We start from the raw sequence: 16,189 nt of genomic DNA, 5'->3' as shown, positions 1-16,189 counted from the left end.
TACCACTTCTCACTTGATTTTTTTCAGAGCCTTACTTTAACATCTGCCAAATGGGGACAAGATCTAAACCAGCCTTGCGGGTGCAGATGGGATGGAGTCTGGTCTAGCTGCTGGTTGATGGTCAGCATGCCCACAACGTGAGCCACCATGAAGATCACCCCCACCATAGCTCCGAGCACCAACCTTGCCAGGGGGGTGAGGCAAGGGGGCAGCAGGAGGAGGCTGCCCCAGCCAAGGCAGCCCGTAAAGCCCAGAACACACCCCTGGTCTAGCCTCTGTGTCTGCAGCAGACCAAGGGGCAGGGGACAAAGGGGGTGAGCAGGGCCGGCCAGACATAACGCAACAGAGCAGAGAAGCCAGATTATTTGTTTTAAAGTTGCAAGCGTCTTCTAGCAAGACGGCCTTTTATTTGGGTGAATCTGGGAGTTGTTTATCAGCTTAAACTCATTATCTGCACATACGGTCTTCATACTGTGGTTCAGGGTAGGAAACAAAGGATGGAAGGGAGAGAATGGGCAAACACTAGCGGAGGGAATATCATCCCTCAAGTGCCAGAAACCAGGATATTTTCGGTGACGTCACACTGGGCTCCCTGCCACGAGGATGGGGCTATCAGGCGAATATTCACAAGGTTTTAACTCAGGTCCATTCTCAAAGCAGACTTTTCCCGGCCCTCACACACATTCAAACCCAGGCAGCCTAACCACCATCCAAACGCTGTCGCTGAAGAAAGAGCAAAACAGGCTCAGAGAGGGCCAGTGACTCCCTTGAGGTCACACAGCTCCACCTGCAAGAGAATCAGGGCTCAAACACAAGTGTCTTCTCTCAGAGTTTGGGGACCTTCCCCCCACCAAACCCTGTTGCCTCTCGGTCCAGACGCACCTGCGCAGAACCAGTGAACATGGTTCTGCTCATCTCCGAGTTGTCTGATTTATTAATTAAAGCAGCGGTCTTGGGAGAAGACAACGGACAAGGGTGGAACCGTAAGATAATCAGCGCGGACATGAAAGACCTACTTCGCCAGCTGCAGACACTGGGGCTCATCATCTCTCACTGTCTCTTTTCAAAAAGAGTTTCCTTATGGCAGACACACCCATCCCCCGCCCCCCCCCCCACCCCCAACCCACGCTCCTGCCCCGGGATCCAAGCGCTGATTCCGGTCCAAAGTGCCAGCCCGCATAGCAGGAGGAGCCCAAGCTGGCAGCTTTGCTCCATTGCATCAGGTTGCAGAAATATTCGATCGACCGATCATCTGCTCCGGGGGGACCAAAGTGCTTGGTTCCAAGGCCCCCTCCCTTTGCTGCGTACCAGCTGAGCACGAACAAATGTTCCTGATTTTTCCAGCCCTCTGGAAAGAGGGGTCCCTCAAAGGGGCGCCCAGCCACCAACACGGGCTCTCCTTAGGAAAAGGGAGTGAGGGTTAGACAAGCATCCAGAGACAGGCACCCTTGTGAGCCTGCAGACAGACTTAGGGTTCCCAGCAGGCACCAGTTATTGACATTAACTTCTCCGTCCAAAACAGCAGTCTAATGTTGTGCAGGGCTGGGGCGGGATGGGGCAAAACAGCAGGAGAGGTGCCCTCCGCTGGACTCAAGGCAGAGCAAAAGCTGCTTACTGCCTCAAGAAGTTATACCTTCCTGCCTTTCAGCAGCAAGTCCACTAAGATCTCCCAGGCCAACGCCTTCAGGTTAAAGACTGGGGAAGCAGGTTCAAGGCTGAAAGTGACTGTTCCAGAGCCCCCCTGGGATCCAGTAAAGGTCCATTTCAAAGCAGCCCCCACCAAGCCCCCCCAAACCTTGCTGTTTCCTCCCCTCCTTGGCACCTCCCACAAATCCCTGCCATAACTCCTTGCCTCCACACCCCTTTCCCACCGGTCTCAACACCCCCCCCAAACCCCGTGTTCCAGCCGTCCCTCACACCACTAAAACCTCATCCAGGAACTCAGTAGCTCTTTCCAGGCTGACGTGGAATTTTTTAAAGAAGGAGGGGCTACTCCCTAGATGACCCAAAGTATCCTAACTCCAATTCCAGACAAACTTCTGCTTCTAGAAAGTGCCCCAGTAGACTGCCATTTCAGCCTCGGGTTGGAATAAAGCTGTCCCAAGGGCCAGCGTTGTAATGGATTTAGGGATGGGAAGATAAGGAGACTGAATTTCCAAGGCTTGAAATTTTGCTGAATCAGAGATCTTGGAGTTTATACCGGGTCCACACGTGATAAGCTACCCAAATGCAAACACCTGCGAAGTCTCAAGTCCCTCTTCTCCTCAGGGCAGGTGCGGTGGGTCATGAGTGGGCCACAGAAAGAAGGAGCTCACGGCCCTCAGGGGCCCCATGATCACACTGTCCCAGGGTCCAGGCTGTGTCAGGAGGCTTTCTTCCAACAGAGGAACAAGAACGACGAGAAATAAAACACAACCCCAAACTCCTTTTGTTTTCAGGACCCATGATGTCTTGAAGACATACCCGGAGACATCCACTGGGCCTCCCCACCCTTCCCCTGTCTCCTCCTCCCACCCCTTCTGTTCAAAATAAAAATCATGCCGATCTTTCTGGCACCTCTGCCCTACAGCATTTTGGTAACATCCAGCAAAAACATGCGGTGGGCTCTACAGAAAGCCAGAACCTCAACTAACTCTCTTTCGGGGACCCCCCCCCCATTTCCATGAACTCTGCAGGGGACTCTGGGGATGCGGGCGGGGGAAGGGCTGTCCAGTGAGCACACACTGCTGGCCAAGAGACTCAAGAAAACTTCCCACAGCCACTATGAGGCCACCGCCCATTCTTTGCTCATGTGTCCTCTCTTGGGGTGCAGGGAGGAGGGAGGGAATTAAAGAGAGGAGGCAAGAGTCCCTTCAGTCCACGTTCAATGTCCAGCAGGCCCACACCGGACAAAGCTGATACTCTTTAGAGATGCCAATGGCAATCCTGCTTCCCCCAAGGGCTCCGCACAGATACACAGACTCCAAGCACGCAGGTGGGGGGCTGAGGTCAGAAAAAGGGACGTATCACAGGTGTCTTACCAACAGCTGTGAAATGGCCGGATTAAAGTGGACTGTAGACCCAGACCCAGGAGCAGAGCGGCCCTGTCGCAGGCTGAGTAACCCACTTCAGCCTGGACCGCTGAAATCTCCCAGGGCCCTTCATGACCCGGTCCCGTGCCTGCCAGCTTACTTGTGCCCACCCAGGACAGATCTGAAGTGCCCACAAGACAGTCATCCAGCCCATCCATCTGGCCACATGCAGGAAACAAAGGTACAACTTTTACAAGAAGGGCGCATTCAGCAGTTTGGGCTGTAGACCCCAAAAAAACCTCAACAAATTGATCCTCTCATCCCGTTTCTCTACACCAGTTCGCTGTTAGTGTCAAGTTTCTCTTGTTCTTTTTCCTGGGGTGAGTATTTTAATCAACCATACACCTCGCCTGCTCCCCTAGAAAAACCACCCCCTGACGACCAAGCTTTCCCACACACCGTGTACCCCAACTCCACGCTCGGACTTCTCCCGCGCCGTCCCACGGGGGCGGCCGGTTCCCCCGCGCGGGCCTCCGCGCCTGTTGGAGGGTCTGTGGTTCTAAGTCCTGGGTTTCCGTGCATTTGTCTCGCAGGAACCAGGACTCGCCTTCCTGTGGGTGAAAGGGCCGGGGAAGGGCTCCCCCTGGCGGGGGCCAGCTCACCTCAATCTAGCGGGGATCCAAAGCTGGCGCGAGCCCACGCGAGCCAAAGCAACCCTCCCAGAGGACTCCTATTATATATACCCCGTAAATCCGGACGTGCCAGAGAGGCTCGGACCTCACCGAGCACCCACAGAGTCGCCGCTTCGCTTCCCCAAACCGCGCACACCCCGTACGGGATAAGGGGGACCCGGGAGGAAAGCGTGGCGCCCCTGCCCCTCCCGCCCCGCCCCGCTGCTGGGACCCCAAAGGCGGATCGCCTTCGGTGCCCTGGCTGGGCCCAACAATCTTCCCGGCAGGATCCTCGATCCTAATCCCTCGTCTCTATCGGACCTCCTACGGAGTGGCGTGGCCCGCACCCCCGCCCTCGGGGCACAGACCCCGCTGAGCCCCCAACCTTGTTAACCACACCTGCTACCCCCTGCCATCCTCTCGATGCCCCCCAATCACCCACCCAGAGCGCCCAGCGCCGACTGGGACCGCACCTGTCCCGGGGGGAAGCCTCTAGCCCGCGGATTCGGGGCAGGGATCTGGGGCGGGGATGGGGCAAGCGCGTCTCCCCTGCCCCCTCCCCAGGCCAGTTTAAGTAGAACTTGGTTTCTGGGCTTCCCCGGGACCGTTCTGGGATCCCTCCCCCATTCTATCCCCATCCCCGACCGTACCCAACAGTCGCCGGGGGGAGCGCCCCTGGGGTCTCCAAATCCCCGGGGGTGCAGCAGCGGGGCGCACGCAGGGCGCGGAGGTGCGGAGCCCCCTACCTTCCAGCAGCAGCAGCCGGACCCCGCGCCAACTCCCGCCGACGGCCGCGGGGGAAACTTTCCCCAGGCGGAGAGGCGCGCTCGCAACTTGTTCGGCGCCGGCTGCCTTCCTGGCGGTGGCGGCGGCGGCGTGTCCGGGGACCCGGTGGCGCGAGGCGGCGGCAGCGCTGGCTCGGGGCTCGGGGCTCGGGACTCGGGGCCGGGGCTCTGGCGGCCTCGCGCGGCTCCGCTGTGGATCGCTCGGCGCTGCGTCCGCCCCGCAGCCTGGAGCCCCCGAGACGCCGGCGGCAGCTGCAGCCGCCCGCCCGCCCGCCGGCCCCACCTCCCAGCCACCGCTCCGTCCCTCCCTCTCCCCCGCGCTCCCTCCCCTCCCCAAACCTCCTCCCCGCCAGTCTCCCGTCTCCAGTCGCCGCCGCCACCGCTGCCGTGGCGGCCGCCGAGAAGACACGTTTCCTCCGGCGGGCTGCCCCTCGCCTCCTCCCTGCCTCGGTATCCTCCTGCGGTGCGGCCTCCGGGCCATGTTTCGGGGCCCCGGGGCCCACCCTCTGTCCTGCTCCGTCCTTCAGCCCCTGCCCGCCTTCCGGCTCTGCTCCCGGGCCCTCGCTTCGTCCGAATTCGGGAGATAACGCTGGGGATGTGGGAGAGTGGCGTGCTAGACCCGGAGTATTCATTCCGGGGAAACTTTCACGCAGCGCCCCTCCCCCCCATAACCGACTGCAGGGTTGGAGGGGATGACCGTCCATCTGGACCTCGCTGCTTCTCCTGGGCTTCCTGCTGCCCCGGGAGTACCTGTTGAAATCCGGAGGGATTCACCCTGCCAAGGGCTGCTTCCGCAGGCTGCGGATAACAGAGGCCGCTGGCGGGGGTGCTGAGGGGGCGGGGCTGACCCCAGACCAGATGCAAATGACTTGATTGCTGGAGGCCGGCGCTGTGTCTCCAATCTCGGGACTTATCTTTTCATCTTTGTTCCTAGGCCTCAGTCACACATCCCCTCCCCAGCCCCTGACACATGACTTCACTGAGACACTTAACCTCTGAACCTCCTCCGTGGAGAAGCTCCCTACCCCTCCTGCCGCAGACCAACTGAGCCAGCAGGCAGATGGAAGGGGGAGCCCAAGTGAAAGTGCTTGGCTACCCCCAGATGAGTGGGGCTCTGGATGCCCACCCCTCTTCCCTGGGGGGCTGTCTTTTGAGTCCCCCCCCCCCAAGCTTTCCCGTCGTGGAGTGTCTGATGGCCCTGGATAGTCACACACACAGGAGCTCTGCAGGGCACCCCTTGGTCAACTGATTCATACTAAAGGGTGAGTGACTGATAGGCTTTGACCCTATTCCAGTCTTGGGTATGAGGATTGGTAATGTCAGGCCCCAGGGGCTGGAAATCTCTGCCTGTCCTTGCCCACATTCCCAGAAAAGGATATACCCATCTGAGGACTTTGAGGGTATCTGATCCTTTCAAACCGTTCACCTGGGGTATGTTGAGAAAGGGCTGACGGAGAAGAGAGGTGTGACTGGGGGGAGATAAACCTGGTCTGCCTGAATTTTCAGATGGACCCCAATTGAGCAGTGCTTAACCCCAGGGAAGAAAATCTCTGATAGTGCAATTTCTGTAAAACAGGGACAAGAAAACCCTAAAGGGATTCAGCCTCCATGTTCACCCCTTCCGCTGCCAAAACAGGGTTGGGGGGAGGCTGACCCTTTACTCTGAGAAACCCCACAGGCTCTGCGTTTATGGAATGCTGTTGGAAGAGGCTGTCTGTGTGGGCCTCCTTGGACGCGAGGCGCCACATAAATTTAAAGAGGGAAAAGGCTCAGCCCCTAGTGAGGGTACTGGGGCCTGGGAGGTGGAGGCCAGAGACAGCAGGAGCAGTGGATGGAGTTTCGGAGGGTCTGGGGGATTGGCAGAAGCCGGCAGAGGGGAGGGGAGCACCGGCAGGGCAAGGCAGCACAGGCCAGTTGGACCACTCAGCCGCCCAGCTGGGAGCATAGGTCCAGGTCCAAGTCAGAGTTTCCCAGACCTCAGCCATTCTCCTGCTTCCATGAGAATCTGTGCACCAGATAAGGCTGTTTGCTTAATAGCTTTCTTTAAATCAACTCTTGTTTTGTTTTTTTGTTTTTACTTAAATGTGCTTGTTTTTACAAAGAAATGTTATATCATTCCCATAAATGGAAAACCAGCATCACATTACTATAAATAGAAGGTCCCATAAAAATAAATACAATGAAAATAAAACAGTGTTATTAAATTCTAACAATGTATATTTAACCACAATAAAAAATCTCCAGCAAAATACAGCCGCCCAAGGACGCTACTGAGCCCAAGGCCCCACGCTCTTGTAAAGGGAGATTAACAAGGGCTAGAAAGGTGTTAAAGACACTTTAGCAACAAACTGAGATTCCAGGCTGTGATCAAAAGGGTTGAAAGGGAGCAGAAGGGGAAGTCCCCACCTCCAGGTCCTCACAGGCCAGCATGGGTGAACTCCTTCAATCTCCTTGAAGACTTCTGATGCCCCAGGAAATGCAATCTAAGTGCATAGGAAAAAAAGTACTTGTTGGCAGAAGGACCCTAAGAGCATAGCCCTGGGTAGGAGGAGGTGATCCTGGTGACCCACAGAGTGACCCCTGGGATAGTCCTTCCCTTCTCTGGCCTCAGTGTCTCCACCCTACATCCAGAGGCTTGACACATGGTCTCTGGGATCCCGTTTGCTATTCTTCAAGAAAAGCAAGAAAGGCTCTGGGTCATGGCTTATCAGGAAATTGAGGAGGGGGGGGGGAAGGGGGAGGCTTGGAAAGGGAGAGAAGGTTGAGTGAGGCATGGACGAGGGTCAGCACTCCTCGGGAGGGAGGGAATGACATGTTAGGGCCACTGTTGAGGGACTGGAGTCTAGGTCATCCCAAATCCAGAGGTGGCCCAGCCCAGAACGTTCCAGATTCCCCATATGCCCATCCTGGAAAGAGCCTTGTAGAGAATCCATTGTAATCCAACCACTTCATTTGACAGATGGGGAAACTGAAAACCACCACAGACTAGATCTTAGTCATGGCTGGAGAGCTGGGCATCGAACTCAGGCCCTTTTGACTCGCCCCCGTGTTTGGGGTACTAGTAGAAATTGTTCTTTCGAAAATATTCACCTCTACCCACAGGGGCTCACAGACTTCATTTTTTCTCCCACAATTGGGAAAAATCGATGAAATGGCCCGAAAGCCCCAAACTCTCCGGAGCACGGCCAGTGTTGGGCAGCCTGTGTCACTGGACAAAGGACACTGGAAGTGAGCATCTGCATGCCAGCATCTTGGGAACCCTAATGCAGACCAAATGGCCCAAAAAAAGGAGTCCACAGGCCCAGGTTCCAGTCCTGGCCATCTCGACAATTCCCTTCCTGTCCTAGGCTGCCATGTTCCCCTCTGTAAAGTGACACTTTTGGGTGCTCTCAGTGTATCTCAAGATGGGCCGGCAGTCCCATCCCCAGGTGCCCAAGGACTGGGGGCCAGACCCCTCCCAGCTTTCACCCCAAGTGGTTCCCCTTTCATCTTTTTTGTATGATGCTGTCTTCCGTGAGAAAGTTGCTTTCACTTACAAAGAATGTTGGAGTCACTAGAAGTCATGACCTCTTCTTGCTGCTAACCTTTATTAATTTAGGACTCATTAGACTGTGAGCTTCTCAAGGACAGGGGCCCTGTCTTTGTTCATGTCTGGGTCTCTAGGACTTTCTACAGTCGGCGCTCAGAGGGTCGTTGGAGGCCACTTCCTAACTGTGCCACCTTGGGCCACCTGCTTAAACTCTCTGAGCCTCAGTTGAAGCAGCTTTAAATGGGAGTTGGAACCACACCTCTAGCATTGAGGGGCTGAGTTTCTCAGAAGAAGCTCTCAGCCCCACCCCTGGCACATAATAAGTGCTCAACAAAGGGCAGACTTCTGTGTGAATGGATGAATGGAGGATGCTAGAAGGGCCGAGTCCTTTCCCCAGCAGGCGTCTTGACCTTACAATCTAGCTTTTCCAAGGCAGCCTGCATATTAAATATTTAATCATTGCCTCCCTGTTTTTTTTTCCCAAATTGTTTCTTTTTATGTGTAATTTGCAATCATTTCCCCCAAAATGACAGTTCATTAAATGTACAACTGCGTGTGATTGAATCTGTTTATCTTTGTGTTGATTTTCATAGAATAAATTTGAAAATCCTAGGAACATCCTTTGGGGGTTTGAAGAGTATGGTCCGGATCCTCTAGGGCCTCGACCAGCTGCAGGGACTCTCCTGCTTTCCCTCTTGGTGTCCCTCCACCCAGCTGCCCTCAGTTCATGGCCAGCCTCTCCGAGTGTCCTCAGCCCTGGGGCCAAGGGCTTGCCTGCCAGGGTCCTCCTTCACCTTCAGGAATGCTGCTAACTGGGAGCTAGAAGAGAGGGGGGATGCTCCCCTCTTCCCCCAGGCTCTGTAGGAAAAGAGGTAAATTCATTATTTTAATAAACTGCTAGTAACAATATAATACTAATCACTGCCATCAGGGAGGGCTTTCTAAGGTAGAAGCTTGGGTTGTGAGGACAGATAAACCCAGGTCCAAAGCCTGGTTCCTTTATTTAGTTAGCTGTGTGGCTTCGGGCAAGACACTTTGCCTCTCTGTGCTTTAGACTCTTAATCTTTAACATAAGGAGCTTGTACCATGCCAGGCACTGTGATGAGGACTTTAGAACACAGGCTCGGTTAGGACTTCCAACAACTCCATTAGGTACGGGTAGCTAGAGATTCTGTTCTATAGACAGAAATCAGAGTTCAACCAGCAAATGCAGGTTTATATTTAATAAATATTTATTGTATTTAATAAATATTTAAATTATTTAAATAAATAATTGAATATTTAATATGCAGGCTGCCTTGGAAAAGCTAGATTGTAAGTTCAAACATTTCTCTTCTCACTTCCGTGAGAGCAGGAGAGAGCAGTGGGCAGGAGGAGGTCAGAAGATTTGGGGCCAGCTTGGCACTGAACTTGCTAGCTGTTGGCATTGGCCAAGTGGCCTGGTGCTCCTCTGAGCCTCCCTCTTCTTCCTCTTCTCAAGGCGGATGCCCGACAAGACAGTTGTAAACATCAAAGGAAAGGACATCTGCAAAGGGACTTTGATAAACAGAAAGCATCTAACAAATGTAACTTCTTTCTCTTTTTTAAATCACCTTTATCATCCCTGTAGAACTGCTGAGATGACAGGTTTGGAACTCAGGGTCCCCCCGGCACATTTCAGTTATGCAATAAATATTCATGAAGGTGCCATATCTGTGAACTCGCCCCACACCTGGATACCCAAACTGGAATCAGAAGAAGGGATGTATGTGGTCCCTGTCCTGGTTTGGATGGTGGTTGGGGAAACAGTCAATACAACCAGCGAACTTTTAAATTTAAGATTCATCTTGGGCAACAGCTCTCCCATTTTACAGATGAAAACACTGTGGTTAAGCTGGAGATTGAGCTGGGTCCACTTATCCAAGATATGCCGGCAAGTTGACTTCGGAGTTTAGGGGAGTTTGGGTCCTGCTTCCCAAATCAGCTTTCTTCTGACCAAATGTCTTGCCTCATTTTCTGTGCTCCAAGCTTTGGTTCCTCAAGGATACCTTCTCCCCTCGGTGAGAAATGAGTGCCTGCATCTCTGCTCCCCAAGCCAGAATCTGTTGTGTCTCCCGTTCTGCACTCCCATGCCAACAACACCAGGAGTTGCCCCAGAAGACCCTAGAGGTGGGTCCATGGCCAAGGGCTCAGGTGCCCACGAGCAGTTGGACACCTTGTCTAGGTTGCTGTATATCCAGCCAGAGAAGTGAAGGTGGGACTAAGATCAGGCTCTGTGCAGTGCTGGAACGTCACAGCTCTTGGATTCTGGGACAGGGGAGCCCTGAGCTGAAATCTCAGCCCACTGAGACCCTGGGCAAGTCACTTAACCTCCCTGAGGCTCGGGTCCGGCCTCTGCAAAATGGAGATAGTATCAGGCTCTACGGGAGTGAGAAGGTTGATTGAGCTAATACATGGAAAGTGCTCTCAGAAGTTACAAGGCAAATCTGGAAGACGGTTGTGTCTATTTTCCTTGAAGACCAAGTGTCATGGATACACGAGACTTTGAGAGCCTACAGTGTGCTTTGGGGGAAGCAAAGCTATAAAGACCACTGGCCAAGAACTTTTCTGAGTTCTTACTAAGTCCCCAGAACTTTGTTCACCACTATACCTGTATTAATTCCTCCCAACAGTCCAATGAGAAAGCACCCATTATTGTCCCCTTTTACAGAGGGGAAAACTGAGGCTCAGAGAGATTGTTACCTGGTCTCTAAGCGGGTGAGTGCAGAGCTGGAATTTGCACCCAGGCAATCATATTCCAGAGCTCCCAATTCTGTATCCTGACTCACACTACTTCATGCCCATTATCCCTCTGTTTGTCCAAATAACCCAGAGATTGTTAGTATCATCCCCATTTTACAGATGAGCAAAGAGGAGAAGTGAGGTTCAGACAGGTGGAGTGCACAGTGCAAGGGCAGAGCTAGGAAGGTACCAGATGCACTTCAGTGGCCCTGACTGTTGAGACTGGCTGACGGGTTCCCTCCAGGCAGGAAGGGCTGTCTGTTCTGGAGCTAAGTGACTCCACGGGGAGTCATCTCAGGCCACTGGCATGTGTGCTGGGCATGGCGTCAGGAAGGCCAGTCTTCCTCCTGGTCATTGATTTCGATGGCCATTCTGGGGCACCAGTCAGCAGCAGAGAGCAGAGCTGAAGAAGCTGGCTCCGGGCCCGACTGGTTCCGGCCATGTCCCGGCTGTGTCCCGGCTGTGTCCTGGCTTGGTTCGAGGACAGATCTGCGCCTGGCTGCCACAGTGACAGGCGGCTCCCTCGCTGCCTCCAGCCTCCTCTCCCTCCTCCCAACCCCTTCCTTCCCTCCTTGTCCCTCTATTAAGGGTTAAATTTTGTTCCCCCAAAAGATAGGGGTGCCCCAACCCCCACCCCCACCTGTAGACAGGGGCTTGCTTGGAGAGAGCGTCTCTGTAGATGATGAAAGTAATGCGAGTTCATTACGTGGGCCAAATCCAATATGACTGGTGTCCTAATAAAAAAGAGGAAAAAAGTGGAGCTTGAGGAGAGTCTGCACTCCGAGACGGATGGGAGGGAAGACAGAGGGAAGACACACAAAGATGGCCTGACAGTGACCAATGCTGATTGGCTGTGGCTATAAACCAGGGCTCGGAGGCCACCAGCAGAAACTGGCAAGAGTGTGGGAAGATGCTACCCAGCATCTCCAAGGAAAGTGGTGCTGTTCACACCTTGATGTCAGACTCATTGAAGCCACCAGAGAGTGAGACAGACGTCCCAAGGAAACACACAGCCTCCTGCTTCACTCGGTCCTTGCTTCCATGTTCCAAACACACACGTCAACATGACCAGGCTCAAAACTCAGGATCCTGCCTATGTCAAGTTCTCCCTGACAGCTGTGCTCTGTGCCTGCTGTTCCCAGAAAGGGTGTGCACAAGTCTAGGACTCCAGAGCCTTCTCCTCCTGCTTGGAAACGGGCTCCTCATTTACTTAAAATTACAGAGCACTTGTTGGGTGGTAGGTGTATTTTGAAGTGCTTTCCAAATGTTAACTACTGTCCTTATCCCCATTTCACAGAGGGGAACGTTGAGGACAGAATGGCTCAGGGCTTGGACACATTCTGCACGGCTAAGTGGCAGAGCTGGGGCTCGAACCTGGGCAATATGGCTCCAGGAACCAAGCTCTTCACCGCTTTCTCTCTTTGCCTCTAACGATCCTGTTTTATCTGCTAGCCGCTCTGTCAAATGGGAACATACGCTTGCAGGAGGAAAATCACGCTCTCTTCCCTGCCGGAGGATCTCAGTTCCTGTCGTGGAGCTCCCAGGTCCTTGACCATGGAAGGAACGGTGCTGATTGGCTAGTCTTCTGCTTGAGTGTGTGAGTGTGTGTGCTTATGGGTATACATGTAAGGAACATGTCAGTGCTGGCATGTGTGTATGTGTGTGTCTATACTTGTGCGTGCATGTGTGTATAGAAGTGTAAATGTCATGAACTATATCTGTGTGTGTGAGCGAGAGAGAGTGGGGGGATACGTCCCTACTTGTGTGTGTATGTGTGTGCATGTGTGTGCACACGCACATGAGCACTGGTACACATCCACGCTACTTAATCACATCTCTCTCTCTTTTTTTTTTTTCTCAGAGTGATGCTGATTCACTTACTCAAATGAATGTTCGCATCGTGATTGACTCATTTAATGGAAGCAGTTAGTTCATGTGCCTGTGTGGAAACTGACCCTCCAGACCCTTTCGCCAGAAGAATACGGACTGTACCTAGTTCTTGAGCTAACACATGCTGGCCAAGGATCACTTGCTTTTTCCTGCAATGCCTGCTTGCCTCGGGCTACCATTCTGACAAAAACAGGGAGACAAAAACGGGTGTGAGAGTTTGGGAAGGAAGGCAGGGAAGAAGGATCCCCCCCAGAGGAGAGTCTCGAAGTTTATCAAAAGTGACTTTGCTCCAGTGACTGTCTCTGCAGGGATGTGGCAGCCAAGTTCGTCCGCTGATTTGCGGCAGACCTGGTTTGCGGCAGACCTGGGGCCAAGGCCCGTTGGTCCAGCTGTCCACGTCTCTCCTTCTGGTTTTTCTCCTTCCCAGGTGTCTGCCTTTTCTGCCACTGACTGCCTGATTCCTTGCTTTTTATTCCAAATATGTAAGCTTCTAATAAACCTAGAGACAGGCTGATGCCTGATTTATCCCCAGTTACAGAGAAGCCGGAGCCAATTACAAGGTGGATAAAAGGCCCCGTGTGTGGTTTTAAGAACTGCTTCCCCAGCATAAACAGCTTAACTCCGTAAAGCTCCCCCAGAATGTTTGCTCAGTGGTTCCGTTTTTTAAAAGGCTGACCTTTGCTACAAGACCTTGGGTCTGCTCAGATGATTGCAACACAGCAGGTCACGGGGGCTGGCCACCCACTACACACAAACCAGCCCCTTTGGGACAGCCTTGTCCTGTGTTGAATTCACAGAACCTGACACCAGGGAGGGGTTTGAGAAATATCTAGTGAATGAAAGCATGAATTAAATAATCAATAAATATTAGCTTACACAAAACAGAATTAGATGAAATCCTCTGAAGGAAAAAAGTCAGATTGCCTATCCTCCTCGGCTGAAAGAGCTTGTTCTTCTAATCAACTGGGCGGCCACCAAGCAAGCCCTTATGGGAGAGACCAGGCCTTGTTCATGGGCATGACCCCTCCAAGCAGAGGTCCCAGCAGGCCAGTCGCCAGTCGATGGTTCGGAGTTCTGCTAGGTGCGGACAACCATCCTAGGTAAACACTGGGCAGAAGATGGGGGAACCTGACAGATATGGCCTCTGCTTTGACGGAGCTCCCAGCTCCCCAGCAAGGCTGTCTACCTTGGGATTTACTGGGCTTGAAGCTGCCCTACGAATGGGGAAGTGGCCCCAGTCCCTTCCTGGCATCCCAAGGCACAGAAAGACTGCTGCTGGCAGCTTATGGAAATAGGGGGTGACTCACCCCCCCACTTAAGGGGCCCACACCGGGGGAGGGGGGAAGCAACAGTGCTTTATTGGAGATAAAAACCCACTGAACAATCTATACTCTTACTTCCTTAAGCCTGGATCCACTGCCCCTAAAATAAAGGAACTAACAAAAACTCAAGGGAACAGTTTAAGCCGAGAGAGAGAGAGAGCAAGAGCTCTGGGTACCTGCTGGCAGCCTGGGGGAGGGGGATAGGGGTGGGGACTGGGGTGGGGTTGGGGGTGGGGCTGGGGGCAGGGTCTGCCTACCCAACACCCCAACATCAGCAGGTGGAGATTCTAGTTCCAGCTTTGCTGGTGATGCGCTGGTGGCCTGGACAAGGGCCTGCCCTCTCTGAGTGGTCTGGGTTAGCAGACATGAGCCACAAGTCCCTCCCAGGTCATGCTTTCTGCGGCTCTGATAAATACCTCTCTCTCTCCTCCCTGTCCTCCCTGCCTCTCTGCCTGCTGTCCCTCCACGTGGGATGGTGCTCTTGGTGGGGTGGGCGGGGGTGGGGGCATGTATTGTGTCATACTCAGGAGTGTGCCCTCACCCTCCAAAGCGAGTTTCCCAGGGTGCCCCTGGCCACGGGACACACAGAAGACTCAGCCAAGCCCAGGCCTGGGAGGAGACCCCAGCTTACGCTACTGGGCTTAGACGCGACAAGGTGAAGATGCTGGTGCTGGTGGTCCAGGGGTTCGGGAGCACATGGGCAAAGGGCTCAGGTAGACCCAGCCTCTCTGCACTTGGCCTTCCTGCAGCTTGCCAGAGAGGATAATCCCGGCTCTTGCTCTCTGTCATCCACAGGGGAACCCATTTCTACCAGTTGTTTCCCCCCAGAGCACCCTACCCCCACACAGACCCATGAGAACCAGGGTGGACTGCTGATCAAAGGTCAGGCCTGCATTTGTCCTTGTTGTTTTCAGAGGAAAAGCTAAAGTTCTGACAATGACTTATCAGACGCAGCCTCCCCGGTCCCCCACGCTTTGCCTTGTATCTCCTCTTCCCATCTCCCACCTTGCTTACTGTTCTCCAACCATATTGGCTCTTGGTCATTCCTCCAACACAGGCATGCAGATATTCCTACCCCCAGGGCCTTTGCACTTGCCATTCCAACACCCTGGAGTCTTGCCCCAGATATCGACAAGATTCACACGGTCTCATCTCATTGTTCCCAAGCAGCAAGGATTACCCTGGACACGTGGTTTAAAATTGCAGTCCTAATACCACGAATCCTGTGCTCATTTTCATCGAACTTCGAGTCTTCTAAGATTCTGTACCATGTACTTATTCATAGTGGCGGAAGGCAAGTTCGTTGTGGATGGAGGTCCTGTGTTGTTCACTGCTGTGTCCCTGTACCCAGAACAAAGCTTAGCACAAAGAAGACACAAAATGGGGATGGAAGCCTTGGACTGGGACTCTCTGAAAGCAGAGGTGGTATACTCAGCGTCTTTGTTTCCATGTGGCAGACTCTGGTGGGAGACAGCAAAGGCAACCAGAGAGGCCAAGAAAGGCTTTTCATGACAAGTGATGTTCATTGAGGTTTTAAAGTATATATAGGAGTTCACCAGCGGAAGAAAGGGGCCGAATGTTTCAAGTCAAAGGGAGAAGGGTAGGAAAGAATGTGAGACCCCTTTGGGAATTGTGAGGGCTTTATATGATGAAATCATGGGATGTCCAGAGGGAAGGGGGTAAGAAGCCAAGCCAGAGAACTAGGTAGTCCCCCCTGAGATACTAAGCTAAAGAATTTTGGCTTTATGCGTTCTGGAGGCTGGGGGATTAAGTAGGGTAACAAATTCATTCATTCATTCAACAAACAGTTTGAAAATATTTGCTATGGAACAGACACAGTTCCACATTCTGGAATGTATGAGCTGTAAATATCACTCCTAGGAGATGGAGAAAGGGCCTGGCTTAAATCCTGACTCACAGCAGAGGTTCTATGGTCAACTGCTATTGGAATGAATGAATGAATGAATGAATGAATGAACGGACTTTATTCCTCTACCCAGCTCCCGAGGAATGAAACTTTGAAACATTGCATGGAAGCTCTGCATCCTGTTCCTCTAAGCACTCCGTTCTCTTCCCCACCCCTGCAAAGGAATGACAGAGAGAGACCCATTAGGTCCTGGGTAGTCTTCTAGAGGCCATCACCAAGCGCAAACGCCCGCCCATCCCCACCCCCGCAACCTCCCCACGCCCCGCCCTCCTCCCCACAATCAGGTTGATCACT

At 53.3% G+C, this 16,189-nt stretch overlaps 1 protein-coding gene across 4 annotated transcripts in view; it reads right to left on the bottom strand.

Annotated features, from left to right (window-relative positions):
- The window catches only part of TSPAN18 (tetraspanin 18), a 178,235-nt gene extending 173,499 nt beyond the window's left edge, over positions 1 to 4,736 (bottom strand). For 2 of the 4 annotated variants that reach the window (XM_059140438.1, XM_059140478.1), the window contains exon 1: positions 4,429 to 4,736. The gene's annotated coding sequence lies outside the window, so the exon portion shown is untranslated. Of the gene's footprint in view, positions 1 to 3,470; positions 3,597 to 4,332 lie in introns of those variants that run through there. The other 2 variants (XM_059140456.1, XM_059140445.1) reach the window with 2 other exon arrangements.
- Positions 4,737 to 16,189: the final 11,453 nt, after the last annotated feature.

Source organism: Mustela lutreola, chromosome 1 (assembly GCF_030435805.1).
Source record: "Mustela lutreola isolate mMusLut2 chromosome 1, mMusLut2.pri, whole genome shotgun sequence".
Classification (NCBI taxonomy): Eukaryota; Metazoa; Chordata; class Mammalia; order Carnivora; family Mustelidae; genus Mustela; species Mustela lutreola.
The sequence above is the reverse complement of the archived record's forward strand: the minus strand, read 5'-3'. Positions and strand labels throughout refer to the sequence as shown.